We start from the raw sequence: 19,901 nt of genomic DNA, 5'->3' as shown, positions 1-19,901 counted from the left end.
GTTGTACTCTGGGAGAGGTAACACCCTTGCCCTGCGTCTGGTTGGTGCAATACTGAAAGACTCACTTGTGTTGGAGTCGGACTGTGGCTGTGTTTCAACATCTCCCACATTCCACCTTCTTCTGCAGCAGGGCCCGGGACATCTGCAACGACAATGTGCAGCATGTCATTTATTTATATCTCACAAAAAGTTGCACAATAGTAAAATATTGTACTCTGACATTGTATCACTGTGACTTGTGTGTGTTGTTTCTCTATATGGCTGAACACCAACTTGATTTAAATGTGGTTTATCGACCTTAGGGTGTGGACTATCACTCCCATAAGGCATAGTTGGGTTGTATGTAAGATGTGGCATGGACTACTTATCACACTGCATCAAGCTAATAGCTAATTTCTAGGGGACATTTGTACAGGCACATATGGGAATAAGCATCATTACTGCCCTTACCTTTGCTGGTACTGGGTGTCCCTGAGGTGTCAATGTCAGTGACAACACCACGGCTTCCGGAAGCAGTGTGGACTCCACTATATCTTCCATTGGTGTGGATGGTGTCTGGGTGGGTGGCCCTCCTCCAGTGCTCCTTGCCTCCATTAGCCTGCTGGCTACCCTTTCTTTGGCACGGGAATGCAGGTCATACCATCTCTTGCGTATCTCCTCCACAGAGTGCTGCGCAACACCCACTGCACAGATTTTTGTCTGGATTTCCAACCACAGTTTCCTTTTATCACTTTCAGGGACTTGTAGTGAGTTCTTCCCAAAGAGTTTGTCATGGTTCCTGACAACCTCCTCAATGAGCACCTCCAATTCCTGCTCACTGAATTTGAGCTTGTGCTTCCTGTCTCCCTTGTCCTTCACCTTCCCATCAGTGGCCATGTTGCAATTTGGTCCTGGCTGGATCACAAGGCTGGCTCCCTGGTGCTGGGCTGTGTCTCCCTGGCTGCTCATGTGGGTGTGGCTCCTGGAACCAGCATGGGCTGACTCACTTCCAGGTTGTGATGCCATCATCCTGTTCCAGTTTGCCGTTTTCGCAATTTGCGATTTTCAGATAACAAATCGTAATTGATTCGCGATTTGGTATTTGCTAATCGCAAATTACGTTTGCGAATTTTAAGAACTCGCAATTACCGACTCGCAAATTTGATACATCCCATTTTGTATTTCTAAAATAGCGATTTCTTAAAATTTGCTATTTAAGAAATGCACACTGGGAGCTTGATACATCTGACCCGTAATCCCAATGTTTACCTTGGGAGAGCTAGGCCTTGCAGTAGTCAAAAATAAATTTAGGAGTTTTTCACTACCCGAACATGTAAAACTAAAGAATGCATGTCCAACTTTTTAAATACACTGCACCCTGCCCTTGGGCCTCTGGGCTTACCTTAGGGGTGACTTATATGTATTGAAAGGGAAGGTTTGGGTCTGGCAATGGGGTTAACTTGCCAAGTCGATATGGCAGTTCACAACTGCACACACAGGCTCTGCAATGGCAGTCCAAGCCATGCTTAAAGAGCTACTGCAGTGTGTGGCACAATCAGTGCTGCACGCCCACTAGTATCATTTCGTTTGCAGGCCCTGGGCACAGGTAGTACACTTTACAAGGGAATTATCAGTAAATGAAATATACAAATAGTGGATTAGGACAATGCTATCATGTTTTAGGGAAAGAGCGCATGCACATTAGCGCTGGTCAGCAGTGGTACAGTGCCCAGAGTCTTAAAGCCAGCAGCTTTAGGTCAGCCAAACAGGAGGTCGAGGGCAAGAAGTTAGGGGAACCATGTCAAGGATTCCAGGTCTAACAGTGGGACGCTAATGTTTCCTGTAGGTTGGTGGGATAAGTAAGTACATTTTGGAGCAGGATGGAGATGGTTATTTGAAGCGTATCAAGGTCTCATAAGATGGGTTTGAAATGTGTGGCTTACAGAGATATTAGATTTCATTGATCTTGAAAACATTCATATTATTTAAAAACATGAAAACATCATTATTGGTAGGAGGTCATGGATTTGAGGTGCTCATTGCTTTCTAATGTAGAGGGGGTCTAAGGGCTTTGCGTTGCACAGGCAGGGTAGATGGTGCACAGAGAAGTGGGTGGCAAAAAAAATCAAAATCCATGGTATTATAGTCAGATTGCTAGACTTTCCATTTGGTTGTGGCTTAGGTAATAAGTCGTCATGGTTTTGTTAGGAGAAAAATTAATATAAATATGAGGTTGGATTGTCCTTGGTTAATTGAGGTGAGAAAGTCTTGAAACTGAATTGATTCTTCATGATAGAGTGCAGACTTATAATGTTATATTTTACCTGTACTTTAGTGCCAAAGTGCTGGTTGCAAATAGGAAAAACCTCTCCAATGTCATTGGAATTCCTGCTTACAAAGTGTAGACCTTCTAAAGTCATGTAAGCTAGCCATCCAGTGGCCGTCAGGGTGTTTCCGACACCAGAGCTGGCTGTTTCTCTGCTGTAAGTAAGGCATTTCTACCACCTTTAAATGAGGCCAGAGCACCGTGAAGTGGCTGGATGGCATATATTCAGTTTATGAGTGGTATACCTTTACCACCAGCTATAAATGAACCTCTTATCCTTGTTTTAGACAGAGAGTTCATACCCAGTGGTTTGGAGGCTGTTGATCAAGGAAGTGCTAGTAGTTTGGTAGATCCTGAGGGGGCGATGCAGTGCAGTGTATCCCAGAAAGGATGGGCATTTGTCCGCGTTTCCATGCGGGCTGAAGGGGGCAATAGATCTGGAAACTGCATAGGAAGGCAACGTTATGCGGAAGGTAAGGTAAGTCTGGGTGGGGGTTGGGGCTGTTTTGGCCTGTGGTTTACATACATAGGTGCATGTAGAGGAAAAGTACAATGGCATCTAGTTATTAGCTGATTTAATGCTTCGTAAAATAACTCAGTGCTCGTTTTTTTCGGTCTGACTTAAAAGCACAGCCGTCCAGAAGACCTACTGTCACCAAATCTTTAATATATGCAGTCAGCTTCGGCTTTTCCCAGAGGAGTATTACTTTTTAGACCCATGCTATTGGCTGTTAGGTGTATCATAACACCTCCTACGGGGTGCTTGCATTACTTACTATGCGCGGGGGATTATATTTCATCTCAAAAGGGCTTTAAATCAACACCTTTTAAATTGTTTATGTCGTTGAAGCATGGTATTCCGAAAATTACAGTTTTTTTTCGTCTTGTTTTCTGTTTCAGTGTTGCAAGCCGGACCTATTTATTGGTTATGACATTGCTTGTAAACTCCGTTCTAGATTTCAGTGCAATGTGGAGCATTTAGTATACATCATTGCACCGAGCAAGCTATATCGGGCAGTGTGTTTGCTTTTTAGCCTACTAATACTGTACCAGGCATGTTTGCTTTCTGATGATATTTTGAACCGAAATAAACTAGCCACTAAATCTAATGACTACTGGTCCACAGAGCTGACCTGGTGTTAAACGGAATCTCTGGATCTGAGTAGTCGACAGACTCAGATCTATGCAAGAAGCCATAGGCAGATGCGCACAAAATGTACCAAACAACTACACGCACGAAAAAAGGCCCAGGAGAAAAAAAGGAAACATTGCTCGCTGCAAATGTATATGCCATCAATAATGTAGGAATATATAGTGCAGGCAGACGGAATTGAGGCCAGCCGGCTTACTGCTAGCAACGCACGTGAAATGAAATGGGGCCGAGCAGGGTTTCCTGCGAAGTACATGCTGTAAGAACGAAAAGTAACGGGGTAGCTATTTACCTGCCATAATCCCCAGCACTTTGCCGAAATGTGCTCCTGTGTCATCAGGGAACAGTTCTAAAAACCCTTCCGAGCATCCTCAGTTCAGCACATTTGTTTATTGTAGGGAGCACCAAATTAAAGGCACATGATATGCCAGGAAAGAGGGGTGATTGGGCATTTTTTTCTTTTCTCTCCCTCTAGACACATTTAACTGCTGCTGCTTGCCTAGTGTAGTAGACAATGGGCCGAATTTACGAGTACGTAGCTCCTCTTAATGCCACACAACGTTCATATTTTTTACGCTAATGTGGCGTTAAGGGGGCCATTCTCCTTCGCCATATTTACAAAGTGGCGCGATGCTCAAAGCTGTGAGGCAATGCAGCACAGCACCGAAAGATGGTGCGCTATGCTGCATTGCGTCACAGGGAAGAAGCAGGAGAGTGCCATATTCACAGAGTTAAGGCACTCTGCTCCCCACTCCCTAGCGCCAGTGCCAATTTGTGCTGGCGAGCACCCGACACAAAGGTTAGCGCCATAGTGCTAGGGTGTGTGTGTGAGTCTAGCATAGGATTTGTGCAGGAAGGGTACCCTACTAAGCCTAGACAAGTTTAAAACCTGTTGAAACTCCCATGAAAACCTTTCTCCTTTTAACACCTGCTTTCAAAAGGCATTATTTTTTTATTTTTTTTTTATTTTTTTATTTTAATATGTCGGAGGGAGGGGGTTACATGAGAAAAAAAAAGAAGAAGACATAATATATCCGTGCGAAGAAAGTAAAGTAAACAAAACAAAACAACGGGAGAAAGAAGACCTTTAAAAAAAACCTCAGTTATATATATCACATATCGAAACAATTAGCATTTTTTTTTTTTTGTTTAAACTGTGTCTTGATATTCCAACCATCTAGTCAGTGGTGCCCACATTCGTTCTCCTCTATGTCTCTTCTTATGACCCTTTAACTTATAAAGACTTAATTCAGTATTATAGATGGTAAGTAATCTAGAGCGCCAATTCTCAAACGTGGGGGGTTCTTTTTTGAGCCAATCTGTAGCAATACATAAGCGGTATATTGCCATGGACAAAAATAAAAATCGCCTTATTTTATACAGTACAGGTTCCGTACTTTCAGGTGAGTCCACGACTCCCAATACTACCAGCATAACAGTAACCTGAATATTGCAATGCGTGATCTTCTTAAGGAATACCTCTATCTCATTTAATATTCCCTGCAACATTGGGCATACAAAAAACATATGCATTATCTCAGCTTCAACTTCCCCACATCGATTGCAGCTTCCAGAGGATATCCCCCACTTTTTCAGTTTTGCTGGAGTATAATATAAGTCCATCAGTGTTTTGTAATGCTGGGTTTTCAAATTAGCTGATAGAAATGTTGTCTCAGCCATGGCTAAGGATTGGTCCACCCACTCTCCAGCCATCCCAAATCGTGCAATCCATCTCTCATTCTGTTGTGCCATATCATCTACTTGTAACTCTGTTAGTAACTTATATAACTTGCCAATCTTTGCCCCATTTTTAACAGCCTCAACTACCGGGATCTCCGACAACTGTACTGTAACGCACTTCTGAGACTGTAAAAAATTTCGTATTTGCAAAAATTTAAAAAAATGGGTCTTAGGTAAGCCAAATTGAGACTGCAGATCCGTAAATGATTTATAACCGGATTTACAATACAAGTCTCCGACTTTATTTATTCCCCTAGAACGCCAAAAATCTAGTATGGGATCCCTAAAGATATGATTTGGGATAGCTGAAAATTTCACTGGTGTATAAGCCGTAATCTTTCCCAGTCCCATACTCCGTTTTATCTGAGCCCAAACCTTGAAGGCGGACAAAAAAGGCTTAAATCTTACTTTTTTAAAGTAACTTGGTTCCTCAAATTTTGATAACCAACCACTTGCCTCCCCACCCGCCATCATAGTATAAATAGGGGTTGATTTTACTTCTTCATCACCCTTAAAACTTCCCCTTATAAGTTCATCCATATGTTGAAGGCAACAGGCGTAGTAATACAGTGTAAAATTAGGGACTGACCACCCGCCTCGATCTTTGGGAAGTGTCATATACTTCATTGCCCTTCTCGTTTTAGCATATCCCCATAAAAAATTATTCCCCAACTTTTCCAATCTTTTAAGCCATTTTTTATCAACCTCAAGGGGAATAGCCCGAAATAAATATAGGATTTTTGGCAGAACCATCATTTTCAATACATTGCAACGACCCTCTAGCGATAAGTGCAAATTATGCATTCGGTCTAAATCCCTCTTTATTTTATTTAATAATGGGATAAAATTAATTTCCACCAACCGATTAACCACTGATGTAATCTTCACCCCCAAATACACTGCTTCAGATACCAATCGTCTATCTACTAGTGAAACGTGCCCAGAGCATACTATTTGTGTTTTATCTGAGTTCAGCTTATATCCGGAGTATTTTCCGAACTCTCTTGCCTCTATTTCTATTGCCTTAATAGCTTCCTCCGTGTTGCTTGTCACTATAGCTACATCATCAGCATATGCAAACACCTTATATGTTTCTCCATGATATAATAGAGGTTGAATATTTTTGCATTCTTCTAATCTCAGCAAGAAAGAATCAATATATAGAGCAAAGAGTAAGGGGGAACATGGACACCCTTGTCTAGTCCCCCTAGAGATTAAGATAGTATCTGATTCCAAACCAGCAATGCAAATTCTAGCTTTTGGGGCTACATATAAAGTTTTTATAGCTGTGATATATCCACTCCCTATACCTTTCCAGCGCATGACTTCCCATAGAAACTTCCACGATACACGATCAAATGCCTTCTCGGCATCCAAAAGTAATAATCCTAAATTTGTTTGATATAGTTCTGCAAGATCAAACATGGCTATTATTCTTCTTATATGATCTATTGTATCTCTACCCGGAATAAACCCATGTTGTTGTTTTCTAACCAGCCTGACTATCACATTTGCCAATCTACTGGCCAAAATCTTTGCATAAATCTTTCCATCTACGTTTAACAAAGATATGGGTCTATATGAACTGGGGAACTCTGTTGATTTATCCTTTTTTTTTAGCACTATAATTCTTGCACATTCCCACGATAAGGGTGCCTGACCTGCCTGCGCTATACAAAAAATGCTATGCATATCCTTTTTAATGTCTATCAGGAAGGTCTTGTAAAATTCAAGTGGTATTGCATCCGGTCCAGCAGCTTTCCCTGTTGCCAGGGAGCTTACTGCCTCAATTATCTCATCAATACGAATTGGTGCATCTAATGTAATTTGTTCCTCAGAAGCGAGCCTTGTACTCTTTAATCCCCCCAGAAATTCACTAACCTTTTTTTGTAGCTGTTCAGAATACACTATATCTTCACTATACAGCTCCTGATAGTAACCCTTAAAAACCTCTAGAATTCCTTCTAACTCTGTATGTTTCCGCCCATTACCATCAATTATATTCAAAACATTCTGTTTAACTGCCTTTTGTCTGACCCGTCTAGCTAAGACTTTTCCTGTGGATTCACCATATTCATAACACTCCAATCGGTGACTTTGATAGACGGCTGCCACTGTTTTATTCAAGTAAGCATTTATTTTAGCCTTAAGAATCACCATTTGGGTCTGAGTGAGAGTAATGTCTTCTCTACTAGTAATTTTACTAGCTAATTCCCTCTCTTTTGTTATTAATCTTTCTTGAAGTTCTACAATTTCCTTCCCCCTAATTTTCTGTATTCCCAAACTATAGCTAAGAGTTTCACCTCTCACTGCAGCTTTAAATGAATCCCATACCATCCCCGGATCTGCCGTATTCCTATTGATATCAAAAAAGTGGTGAATCCACTCTTTCATATGGGATATATATCCTGGGTCAACCAACAATTTCCTATCAAATGTCCATACACGACGCGGATTAGATGGTCCCTTAATTGTTATGGACAATTTTAATGGATTATGATCTGATAAGAATCTGGGTTTGCATTCTATTTCAGCCCCATGGATTAAGTTTTGTGATACAAAAAAATAATCCAACCTTACCAATTTAGCATGTGGGAACGAGTAATAGGTATACCCTGGATCTACAGTTTTAATATTTTCCCAGACATCTCTCAACCCATGTTCCCTTACTAACCTCCTTAGAGCTTTCCATACTTTAGGCTTTCGTCCCTGATATAAACTCTGGGTGTCCATGCTCCTGCTACCTACCTCTAAATGAATATTTAAGTCGCCACAAATAATTATTGGTAAGGGCCATCCAACTAGTTCCATATTCAACGTATCCAGAGGCTCAGCCTCGTCCAAAACTGATCCATATATAGTGCAGAGGATAAATTTAAATGTATTCATGGATAATTCTAAGAGAGCCCACCGCCCATCGTTACTTGCTTGAGATCTACAAACTTGTACATTGTTATTTCTGGCAAGTATCGTCACCCCACGTGTCGAAACCTCCTGTCTGGTACAAACAAGAGGCGTCAACCCAAGCTCTCGTATGAGCTCTCGCTTACTCCATGCAATGTGTGTTTCCTGCAAGCAATATAAATCTGATTTAATTAGTTTAAGACCAGCTGCCACTCTTTTCCTTTTCTGGGGGCTATTTAGACCGCAAATATTCAGTGTACAAATCCTTAATCTATTTGCCATATCACTCAGTTTGATGTACCAAACTCACGTCAATACTTTCTCCCTTAAAGAAACCAACTTGTTGATATTGAATCCTATACATCCTCTTCTTTTGATATGTCTTCATTAAATTGTTCTGAACATTTCTACCTATATTAGTGCCCCCCCCACTCCCCACCACCCCTCTCCCCCCTCTCCCTCCTCTCCCATCCTCCCACCCCTTGTACCCCAACCCTGCTACCAACCACCCCCACCCCCTACACCCCTTACCCCTACCCTTACACCCAATTTATGGAGAGTATGGGATCTCACTGTCCCTAATGATGGTAAAGCTTCCGCTCCGACCGTCCCTACCCAGTGCATGATTTTCTTTTTTCTTTTTTTCTTTTACCTTTTCTCCCTTTCTTTGTCTTTATCTCTCTCTATCTAACCCTGTTTCAGCCAAAACAATATCTTACCCCCGGCTCGACTTCTCAGGTCTTAACTCCTAACCCTCTCTACTTTACCCCCACCCCTATGTCCCAATCCAGAAAATCTATCTTAGGGAACCGGACCGTTAAGTCCACCCAAAAAAGCCCTTGCTTTCTCCTCTGTCGTGAAGAAGTAAGTCCTATTATCCATTACTACTTTCAGTTTAGCCGGATTTAATAAAAAAACCTGTGCCCCCTTACTTTGAAGTGGCTGAATTAACTGCCGGAGACTCCACCTTTTTTCAACAGTAATATGGCAATAGTCTGGTCTCACAAAAAACTCACATCCCTTAGCCTTACATCTAGCATTGGGTCGAGCTCGGTCGTATATAGCCTGCCTTGCCTGATAATTAAGCAAAGAGATTAATATTGCTCTAGGTCTACCACTTCCTCCTTCTGAGTTTGGTCCTATTTTGCTAAAAGGAAATCGATGGGCTCTTTGAACCTCTTTGTCCCAGTCCCACTGGTGTAAGTCCGGAAAAGCTTCCTTAAAAAGTGCGACCATAAAGCTATGTATATCTGATCCTTCAAGTCCTTCTGGTACACCCAGGACGCGCAGATTATTCCTCCTCATTCTGTCCTCTAAATCTGTCAATTTCCACTGAGTGTCCTCAAGTTGTTTCTCCATCATTTCTCGAGATGACTGGCGAACTCCAGCCTCATCCTCCAGACGCGAGATCCGGGTCTCTGCTTCTTCCATCCGTGTAGTAAACTCTGAACATGTCTTAGCTACTCGACGAATTTGGATTTGCATCTTGCGGCAAGCCATTTGAGTCCTACGGCTCTCTAATTTAGATTCCTCTCGATGTTCCATAATGCTTTGATATATGGTTTCCAGTGACACAGGATTAGGCTGTTTTTCACCATTATCATATAGAGTTAAATCATCCTTGGAATACTCCCACTGAAGCCCCTGAAGACCCTTAGTGTCCAATGGGTTAGTGGGGTGCTTATTAGGTCCTACTTGCTCACTTCTCTTCCTCTGTTTTTTCCTAACAGTGGCACTCCTGCCACTCTCCTGTAATTCCTTTCCCAGTGCCAAAGAGGACACCTCAGATTCGAATTCAGAAGAAGTTTTATCCGCCTCCAAATCCAGCTGCTCGTTGCTTGACCAACTTGAATGATCTGATAATGAGAAAAACTTGTCTCCTTGTATTGTCTCATTATCGCGTAATTCCACTGGCCTCCGCTCCACCTGTAATAATGACCTAGCGCCTTGTGCGCCCTCCCTCTGCTCCCTCTGCTCCATCTGACTCCCGGTAGCTTGTTTTTGTAAAGTTGCCACATCTTCAGCATCACTCTGCCCACCTTCATGCGGGGGGGGCACATCTATAGCCGTCATCTCTTCGTTTACTAGAGGATCAGCCTCCTCCACGGCGGCGGGGGGGGTATCTATGCCCCCCACCAGTATGTCCTTCCCTTTCTCAAAATACCTGACCAGTGAAGCACTCTTGTTTTTGGAGACAACCTTCTCACCTAAGCCTTGTTTTATATCCGTACCCCCCCCCTGCCGTGCCGACAGGCTTACTCTTACCGGCTTGCCTCGTCCAGACAGAGTCACATTTTTCACTCCTTTAGGTGGCATTTTTACCTTTTTTTTGTGCTTTTTAATGCAAAATGCGTTATTATAATATACGCCCAGTGTCAAATACTTGTAATAAAATAAAGAAACTCTGACCGTTTTTTGAGTCCACGTCGAAAATTGCCCCCAATTGGGACCCGTGAGCACAGACCTGTAGTTGTCTTCAGGTAGGAGCAGGAGCAGTCCTGACCGCATCCCGGGAAAACACTTTGCAATCCTTTTAGCCTCCGTCAGCAAATCGTAGTAGTTTTACTTCTCCCAGAGGAAGAAAAAAAAAGGCCCCGCAGAAACCAAGAGACAAGTAGCCTAGAACAATCCTCACATGAAAAGCAGTCCTTCAAAAAGCAATGTCACCCGCAATATTTCCCCTGTGCCGCCCCTCCTGAGAGTCCTGGGACAGTCATCCCCCAAAAAAAGAGGGAGCAGGTGAAGCAACGCGAGTCAGCACAATGTTGCTAAAATGCCGCTACATTGTTTTCCTCTAAGCGCGACTGCCGAAGGAAGCTCCGACCCGCGGGAGAGCTGCTGCAACACTGGGAGGTTTCCTTGGTCGGAGCAGACGCTTCGCGGCTGCGTTACGCGGCCGCCATCTTGCTCTCCGTCACCCAGGTTCCACCATCCCAAAAGGCATTATTTTTTGGTGCAAAACCCTATTTTTCTAATATGAGTGGTTGCAAGGAAAAGCCCAGGTATGATGCCTGTAACTCCTCCCTGACGCTAAGTAACACAAGGCAGTGGTTAGCGCTGCTTTGCATTTCTTTTAGGGTATTTTCCAGCACAAAACAGGTTTTGCACTGGAAAGAAAATTGGGAAAAAATGTTTTGTGCTGATTAATCCATTCAAATTCATTTAAAAAGTGATGCCCAGGTGGCGCAAGGGACTTGTAAATAAGCCCCAATGTTTGTGAATCTCTCCATTTATGTTGTATAATTCAGACTTGCTTGCTCAAATGGTTCTGTGAGTCAGCTCCTGTCTTTTTTTAAGAAAGAAAACTATTAACTTTCAGTAAGTAGCATGCAAAATACTTTACATGAACATTTGCAGACTGATTGAAATAAAAGATGGGACACGTCTAACCTTTGAACAACTCAACACTGTTCACTGTTTCTGAGTGCTGCTATCTGCAGAAGCTACATTAATTTAGAGAAATTCGGAGTTAAATGCATGTCCTTTAAACATGGCCAGACTGGGGAACCAAAGCAGCCCTGAAAATGTTGTTCAAGCTAGCCTCACTCCCTTCATCTCCTCATGCACTCTATCCTAGCTTTAAACAAAACAGGACCTCATTTACACGCCCTTTGCGCCACCACTGCGTCATTTTTCTTTTTACACAGCGGTGGTGCTAGCAGTGCTCTACACTGCTCCAGATTTACAAATTGACGCATTGGGCCCAATGCGTCATTTTGTAAATCCTTGCGTCACATTACACCTGCGCCAGGTATAATGTAGGCTGGGTAGGCGTTCCCACAGGAAAAGACACCCAGAACTGATGCAGTGAAATTTACAAAATATCACTGCATCATTATGCGACTTCACTGCATCAGAATTTTACCGCCTGCACAGAAGAGGAGTAAAGTAGCTGCAGGCTTTTTCTCTATGATCGCCTCCTTGCATTGCTGGAGTAGCATCATATTTTTGACGCTAATCTAGAAATCAGTGAGTTTCGTGCCAACAGATGCATCAGAATTTCTGATACATCTGTGAAAACATGCGCCATGGAGCTCTGTGTTGTAAATACAGCTCATCTATGGTTTTGTTAGGAGGTCGTAGGGCAGCACAAGAAATCTGATGCATTGGGGTCGATGCTTCAGATTCTTGTAACTAAGGACTGCAATTTCATAAAAACTGGTCCACTGGTGTGCCCATCACACATGCATACCTTCATGATATGGCCTGTGTGGTAAAAGATGGAACAAAAATGAGCTAAGAAGCACTCTTTGTATTAGTTTGTATAAGTAGGTGCAATAGAGAAAAAAGGCTGAAACCTTAATAGTACCAGATTGTTCTATTTTTCACCTGGTCTAAATGAAATCGTTGCAGAATTTACAGAATTTACATGGGAAGGAATGTATTTATGTGTTGGAACTTCAATAACATTATGTAGATACACTCAACAATATTTGAGTAAAATCCATTACCAAAAACTTAATTGTTTTGCACATATATATATGAATATATATATTCACTGAAAAAAAAAAATGTTACAGGGACTTTATAGTTAGGTTCTTAGTTTACTCATACAAAACCACAGAAATTCAGCAGTTATAGTTAGAGTTCTTTTAAGTGACTATGACTCACGCCCTAAGTTAACTATAACTCATGCCCTTGCCATGCACAGTTTTCTTAATAATAGTTTTATAGCAAATGTTGCAGTGACAACATCAAAGATGCCATACAAGATCTCATCAATGATATAATATGTGTAGTAATTAGCTATGTATGGTGAAGGTGTGAGTTATAGTTACCTTAGGGCGCGCAGCCAAGCCCTTATAACCACCTAAACCTGTGCCACGCAAGTCCATTGGCCGTGGGCAGGGCAAGTTGGCCACAGGGCTTGTCTCTGTGAGTGGGTGCGTGAGTGTTTGAGTAGGTCTGAAAGTGGGTTTGTGAGTCTGAGTGGGTCTGGGTGGGTGCATGAGTGTCTCAGTGGGTGTGTGAGTGGGCGCATGAGTCTCTGAGTGCATGTATGAATGAATGAATTAGTGTATGAATGAGCCTGCTATTTTCTTTCAAACATTTATATATTCACAAATAATTTATGAAAATTTGCAAATGTTTGTGAATATCACGCATGGTGAAGCAAAATTATTTTAAACCCATAATTTGCCCCTAAAACACACCTAAATTTCACCATGACCCCTTATGCCACTTTCAATTTGGATTTTTACCCCAGGGGACCGTGTCCCCTGAAATAAAATGGCAGATACAACTTTCTAGTCAGGTTGCAGTCAGCTGATTGCAACGCTTCTTTTTGCATGTGTATTTGTGATAAATTTGTGAATTTCATGAATTATTCGCAAAATATTCACAAAGTCATTGTGCCCAGAGATATACAAATTTATTTTCTTTTTAATATCTCAAAAACTACTGAACAGATTTCCACCATAAGCAAAAGTGTGATTGGCATATTGAAAGCTAATTGTTTGACAAATTTGGTGTTATTCCGTCCAGCAGTCCGGGCTGTAGACGTGTCTAAAGGTCCTATGGAAACTAACATGGGAAACACAACTTTATTTACCCCTCCAATTTTTTTCTGCACCGGCTTGACGGATCACCGCAAAACTTTATGTGCACAACAAGAATCACTGCAACACTTTTTGGAGAAAATATTGTGAAGGTTCATCAAACCTGTTTTAAATCACCTTTTTTTTTTACTGAGGTCACAACACTTCTTGGGTGATGAGCTTAGTCAGCATTCCTAGTGGTATTTTATTACAAGATCTGTTTTTGTCTTTGACGTCGTTCACCCACATGGGTGAGATTTCAAGCAGACAGATAAGAAGAGTATTTCTTACTTGAGAAATTGCTTGCCCACATAGGCGTGATTTCATGTAAGTATAGTTGGTGCACCTATTTGGACACCCTCAATTTATTTTGTGTGATCTCGTATAGCCTTACTTAGATTTTTCACATGGTGTTTGACTGTTAGCTACATTTCACCCTTTCACTGGGGTCACAGGGTGCTTCATTGTGCGTTCCTATTTAGGCCTTGAACTTGGTTCCATTCTCACAAGTGTATCACACAGCACGGTTCAATATGCTGTAACACGCAATGCGTTTTCAGCTTGCATCTATATTATGTTAGAGTTTGCATAGTATTTCATATTTGTTCAACAGGTTTCCTTTTTAAGTGGTGTGAGCTTTCACACTTACTTACACGTTTTGTGCCAGTTGTCGTGAGAATATTGCACTTGTTGTTATTTTGTGAATATTTCATCACAGTATGTAACATTTAAATGAGTAGCGTCCCTTAACAATGAGGCAATAATCTCAATATGGCATAATTTTGGACATGTACCATGTCCAGTAAAAACAAACACGTGCTGCGTACGGTATGCATTTTATTGTTATAGTCTGTTGTTAATATCTTACAAAATTGCATTTGATTTTTGACCCTATAAATGTGGCGTTCCTGGGATTTATTTATTTGTGCACTTTGGCTCTTTTTTATGCAGAGCACAATGCTAATTATATTGCAATGAACAGAGCTCTTTATTATTGCAGCATCACTTTTGTAAATCTTATTTTCCAATATGTTACAACGTTTGTGTTTGTCTTGCCAAGTTTATTATAAATCAGATTCGTATACATCTGGTGCAATTTTCAGCACAACTCTTTACTATATTTTTTACGGTGGAACATGTTTCACGAATGGATTTGATTCATGTATATTTCAAAATGTCACTTTAGTTTTCCCCTGTGTTCACAGTACGGTGCAGTTTGGCCTGTTTCTGTTTACTATGTGTATTTCACTATGGGTGTAGCTTCACACCCTGACCTGTGGTTAAGGCTATGACAAAAACACGTCGGGATAATCCAGACTAGGGATAAATTGCTTTTGAAGTAGCAGGATTGTTTGAGCATGCCCTTTGTATATGGAAGAGCGTGTTTAGTCACATGCAGGCTGCGGGAACCCTACTCAAACTGCAGTGTCTACTGCTGACACCAAAAGCAACAAAAATGAGCTTAAATTTAGTCCCGTAGGAGCTGCAACCAGCTTTTAACGCTAATTTATGCAGTATCAATGTTAAAATCAACATGTGAAGATTTCACAGAAGAATCAGCAGTGTTAGAATCTGCTTTGCATTTCCCCAAAAAATTATTTGACTTAGAAATAATAAACGCCGAAGTTTCCAGAACGTACCACACATGATGCATTTATTTAATTTTAATTGATAGACTTACCTGAAGGTCCGAGATCTTGAGCCCTGCTGTGAAAAGTCCTTTTGTTGCATGTGGACATTCAAACCATGAACATTTCTTTCCAACTGGTAGTTGCTGATCCGTTATTTGTGCTTGTTTCTTCATAAGGTGGTGATCATAGTGGACCCCCGGTTGAAGCCTTCCCCTTTACCTGTGCAAAAAAATGATAAAATGTCTTCTTTTTGGTATGTTCTCTAAAAATTATTTAAGCAGCGCAGAGAAAAGCGTTCGTTTATTTTGAAACTTACAATTTTCTTAGGTTAACAAAACATGAAATATTAACTAAAAGTTTTTTACAGGCATTATAATTTCTTTTTACATGTGGTAAAAATCTTTTCTCAAACAGTGTGCTCATGCTAGACTTGTGATCTTCACTGGGGTGCATGATTTTGCCGCCATTGAAGAGCAATGAAGCGCACATGCACCTGCGGTGTTTGAGCACCTCTGTGTGGGCGTGAGCTCTCGGTGCAGGTGTGGAGCTCGTAGCCACCAGAGCATACAAGGAGAGGAAGCGAGGAAATAATCGAATAAGCTCGAAAAGAGAAATAGAAGAGGCAAGAGAAATAATTAACTATAGAAGCAAGGAGTTTTATTCACAAATTAACCTGTCAACAGATTCCTATTTTCTGCAAAGGGGTTAGAGGCATTGACTAGTTTATAACAAGCATTTGCAATGCAATGGGTCTCGCGTTTCTTCAGGTTAGAGTTATTAGCATTGTAAATTCCTAACTGGACTTTTCTTGCCACATAAATTGAAAATGTAAAAGGTACAAAACTACCTCAAGGATGGACAAATGTAAATCATTTACCAATGATAATAACAAAGGATTTTTAAAAGGCAAGGCTGGGTGATAGTGATGGGCGTGCGGTGGGTGTGGTTAAAAGCCCACTAAGAGATTACAACAGGCCAGAGGGCTTGCGCCCTCAACCTCAAAATACAAGACTCATGGGCTGATGAATTTCTCAGATGGCTACCGTGATGGGCACCACCCACCTTCTCTGGTAGTGCTGTCAATTATTAGCATCACACGATACAAGTGTTTCAATAACACAAAACTCTAATCTAGTAAGGATATTCCAAGGTGAGCTTTGGACAGTAATATAAAAGATTATACCTGCGTAAGGGGGCACAGGGCGCGGCAAATAAGCTGGTGCACCGCTCAGGATGCACCATTTTCTTCTAAATTAGGTCCTAAATTAGGTACTTGAAAGGTCGGATATCCACCCAACCTCTGATACAGTCTTGGACGAATAGCGAAGAGTTTCTCTTTTTAGATGCTACACCTAATGAAGCCCTAAGGCACGTGGTTTTATAGTTTAGGTGTGGTGTGAACCCATTCTTGCCTGCTCTGCTACCAAGAGTGTTATTTTAGATGGTAATAATAGTGGTACTTGTGGTTCCAATACGAAATGTAATATGGGATCCATTTTACTAGATTGTCTATGGTTTTTAACTGTGCGGAAAGCATTGAGGAGACTTATGCTAATAAAATATGGAGTATTGGATCGGAAACTAGCAGCTACATTTTTAACTAATATGGGTGTCTTGATGTAACGTGCACTGGGGAGATATTTATTAACTGTGCAGGAAGTCGAAAGGGTTTCTAATGAGGGCCGACAAAAGACCAAATAGTTCAGGATGTGTGAAATCAGAGAATAACTGTGTTAATAATTTGCTTTTATAATTTACTATATTTATCTTTTTATGCATAATTATGATGAGTGTTTTAATATTGGGAATGTTTAAAAGCCAAGTTCTAAATAACCATAATCGTTGACTGACTGACAAATCAAGTGTGGTTTTTTGAACTATTCTAGATAACCTCATGCTGTAAGGATGGCAAGGGACAACTAGCCGTATTACTTTTTTAAATCATATGGAATGCTTTGTTGTTGCACTTTGCTCAATAGCAGAAAAATAGCACCACCATGTGGTGGCTGTCATAAATAAGTGTTGGTGTTTAGAAATAAGTACCAATCCCTAGCACCCGCAAACACTGACACAAATTAAGCATGGGTTAGAGGATGGATCAAGAGAGTACCTCCTGAAAGGAAACAGGGCTCTAAGAACACCTACTCACTTTAACAGCCATGCCTACTTTCTGTTACTCCCTCAGTTCTCATGACGCCAAAGACTGAGGATAATCAGAGCAGTGTCAGATGTCAGCAAAAGACAACCCAGTAACAGCAGCTGCCACCTATGACTATCCATATTTGATATCCTCAAGTGGAAAAATGACAGAAATTAGAATGGAAAAAAGATGAATGGAATAAAACTGAGTTAGAAATGAGAGGCAGAGACTGTAGCAGGGAAAGTGATGACAATAAATATACATTTGAGAACAACAGAGGACTGAGCTAGATAAGGTAGAAGGTAAAGCAGACAAAGGGTACCTCAATGGGTTAACATACTTCACTACATATATATATATATAGTCTGCATGTCCCAAATCCCAGTGGCACACCATAATAAAGATCTGCATGTGATTTGTAGGTCAGTTGTTTAAGCCATTGTTAGATCAGTTGGTTAGCACAATTTATGAGGAGACCAATGTCTAATCTGCATGTGAGTGATTTTAATTCTAGTTAGACGGATCACTGGGTCAATACAGTTACTGCAGATATCTACACATAACCTGCAGGTTAGTGGTGGTTGTCCTTGTGATATAGGTTAGTGGGTTAACATAGTACAGGGCCCAAGTTCTGATACTGTGAGATAGATACATTAATTAATAAAACTAATGTAATGATCTGTGTGTAGCTTGCTGAGTACAAGTTCTAAGTCCTAATTATATGTATCATACTCAGCAGTGCACAGAGAGCCCAAGCTAATAACAGAATCTTACAAGTATATGGACACTCCCTCACTCTGCTCAACCCAGGGACCTCTGAGGCTCTCTCCTATGGGTTCCTTTGCCATAAATCTGACAGTGCCACTCTCTGTGGTTGAGGCTCTCACTGACCACACACGGTAACCAACCATTCTGCCTTTATGGAGAATAAAATATATGGATAAAGATTATAAGAGAGGAGAGGACTGGTCTCGAAAATGTAAGCAGAGTCTGCCCTTGCAGAGATACAGCCATTTCACTCAGAGCTTTCACTACGGACCCACTAGCACAAACACAACTGGAAAGGATGAGAGTGCCATGGTGCATCACAAGAAAGAAATTCTTCAGTACACATGGAGACTCATAAGCTGTTCCCAAGATACTGATCACAGAGGAGGTGCAACTAACAGTACAAAAGGAGGTCCCGCACATGCTTTCCTACTAGCATCACTGCTGGGCGCTATGCAAGCAGGGACTCTGTATCTTCATCAGCTCCTCTATGTAGTGCATTATATCTTGGTTTATGATAAGGAGCTACAGGCCACCCTGTGTTACTCCAATAGCACTCTATGGTACTAGGATCCAACTGCTAGATATCCTCCCCCCTAGTGCTTAGCATTTTTTGGCCATTTGGGGTAGTTCACTCTTAGGCCTCCAAAACTTTTTGTCCACATAAGCTATCCCACCAAATTTGAATCCTTTTTTTCAAACAGTGAAGGGATTCTAAAGGAATCCAGGGGATGTGGATTCCCCTTGAGGGGACTGAGAAATGAGCTAAAATACAGATTTTTTTTTTTTGGGGGGGGATGCTGCAGAAGAAAGTGTCTGTTTTTTTCCTGCAAATGGCATCAACAAAAGGCTTTTTGGTGCTAAAATCAACATTTTCCCAGCTTTCAGGAACAGGCAGACTTGATTCAGAAAACCACATTTTCTAACACAGTTTTACCATTTTATTGGGAAATAGACAAATTTCCATATTTTTTGTGCTTTCAACCTTCTTTCCATTTTTGGTGGAGATGGGTATAAAACCCAGGGAAGGGGTCATTTGTGTAGATCCTTCAAGGTTTTCCCAAAGAAAGTGTTGAAGTAAATATATATTGAAAATTAGTTGAAAGAAAACTGGCATTTGTGACAACGTTTTCATTTGTAACTTCTCATCACAATGGCTGATTCATAAAATCGTATACCATTACATCCGCTAGATCCTTCTGGTTGTGGGTATATATAGGGTTTGTGGGCTTTCCAAGAACTTGAGGTGCCCAGAGCCCAAAACTGAGCTGTACCTTGTAATGGGTTTTCAGTGTGTACCAGGTATGGAGCAATTCATATGGTAAAATTTAAGTAGTGAAAAGTAGGTATCAAAGAAACCTCTGTATTTCCTAAGTAGACACAAGATGTAGAGTTTAGAAGCAGGAGTTATTTGCACATCTCTGAATTTGTGGGTACCCAAACTAGCATGTGAATTAGCTGGTATTACTTCTTTCTTACACATTGTAATACATTTGAAAGGTGCAAATGCAGAGAAATGCAATTGGCAATAACACTTTTTCTACTATTCTGTGTTCCCCTAAGTCTCCTAATAAACATTGAACCTCACTTGTGTGGGTAGGCCTACTGCACGAGACAGGAAATGGCCCAAAATGCAACATGGATACCTCAAATTGTTCCATGATAAACTGACAAGTTTTTTGCAAAGTGGGTGGCTGTGTAAACAGCAAAGGGATTTTCTGCTTGT

At 41.2% G+C, this 19,901-nt stretch overlaps 1 protein-coding gene across 4 annotated transcripts in view; it reads right to left on the bottom strand.

Moving 5' to 3' along the window:
- The window catches only part of LRFN1 (leucine rich repeat and fibronectin type III domain containing 1), a 695,926-nt gene that overhangs the window by 423,782 nt on the left and 252,243 nt on the right, over window positions 1-19,901 (bottom strand). For all 4 annotated transcript variants that reach the window (XM_069206932.1, XM_069206931.1, XM_069206934.1 and 1 more), the window contains one exon: window positions 15,318-15,486. The gene's annotated coding sequence lies outside the window, so the exon portion shown is untranslated. The remainder of the gene's footprint in view (window positions 1-15,317; window positions 15,487-19,901) is intronic.

The sequence above is a fragment of the Pleurodeles waltl genome, chromosome 9 (assembly GCF_031143425.1).
Source record: "Pleurodeles waltl isolate 20211129_DDA chromosome 9, aPleWal1.hap1.20221129, whole genome shotgun sequence".
Lineage (NCBI taxonomy): Eukaryota > Metazoa > Chordata > Amphibia > Caudata > Salamandridae > Pleurodeles > Pleurodeles waltl.
This window is presented reverse-complemented; position numbering and strand designations above follow the sequence as displayed.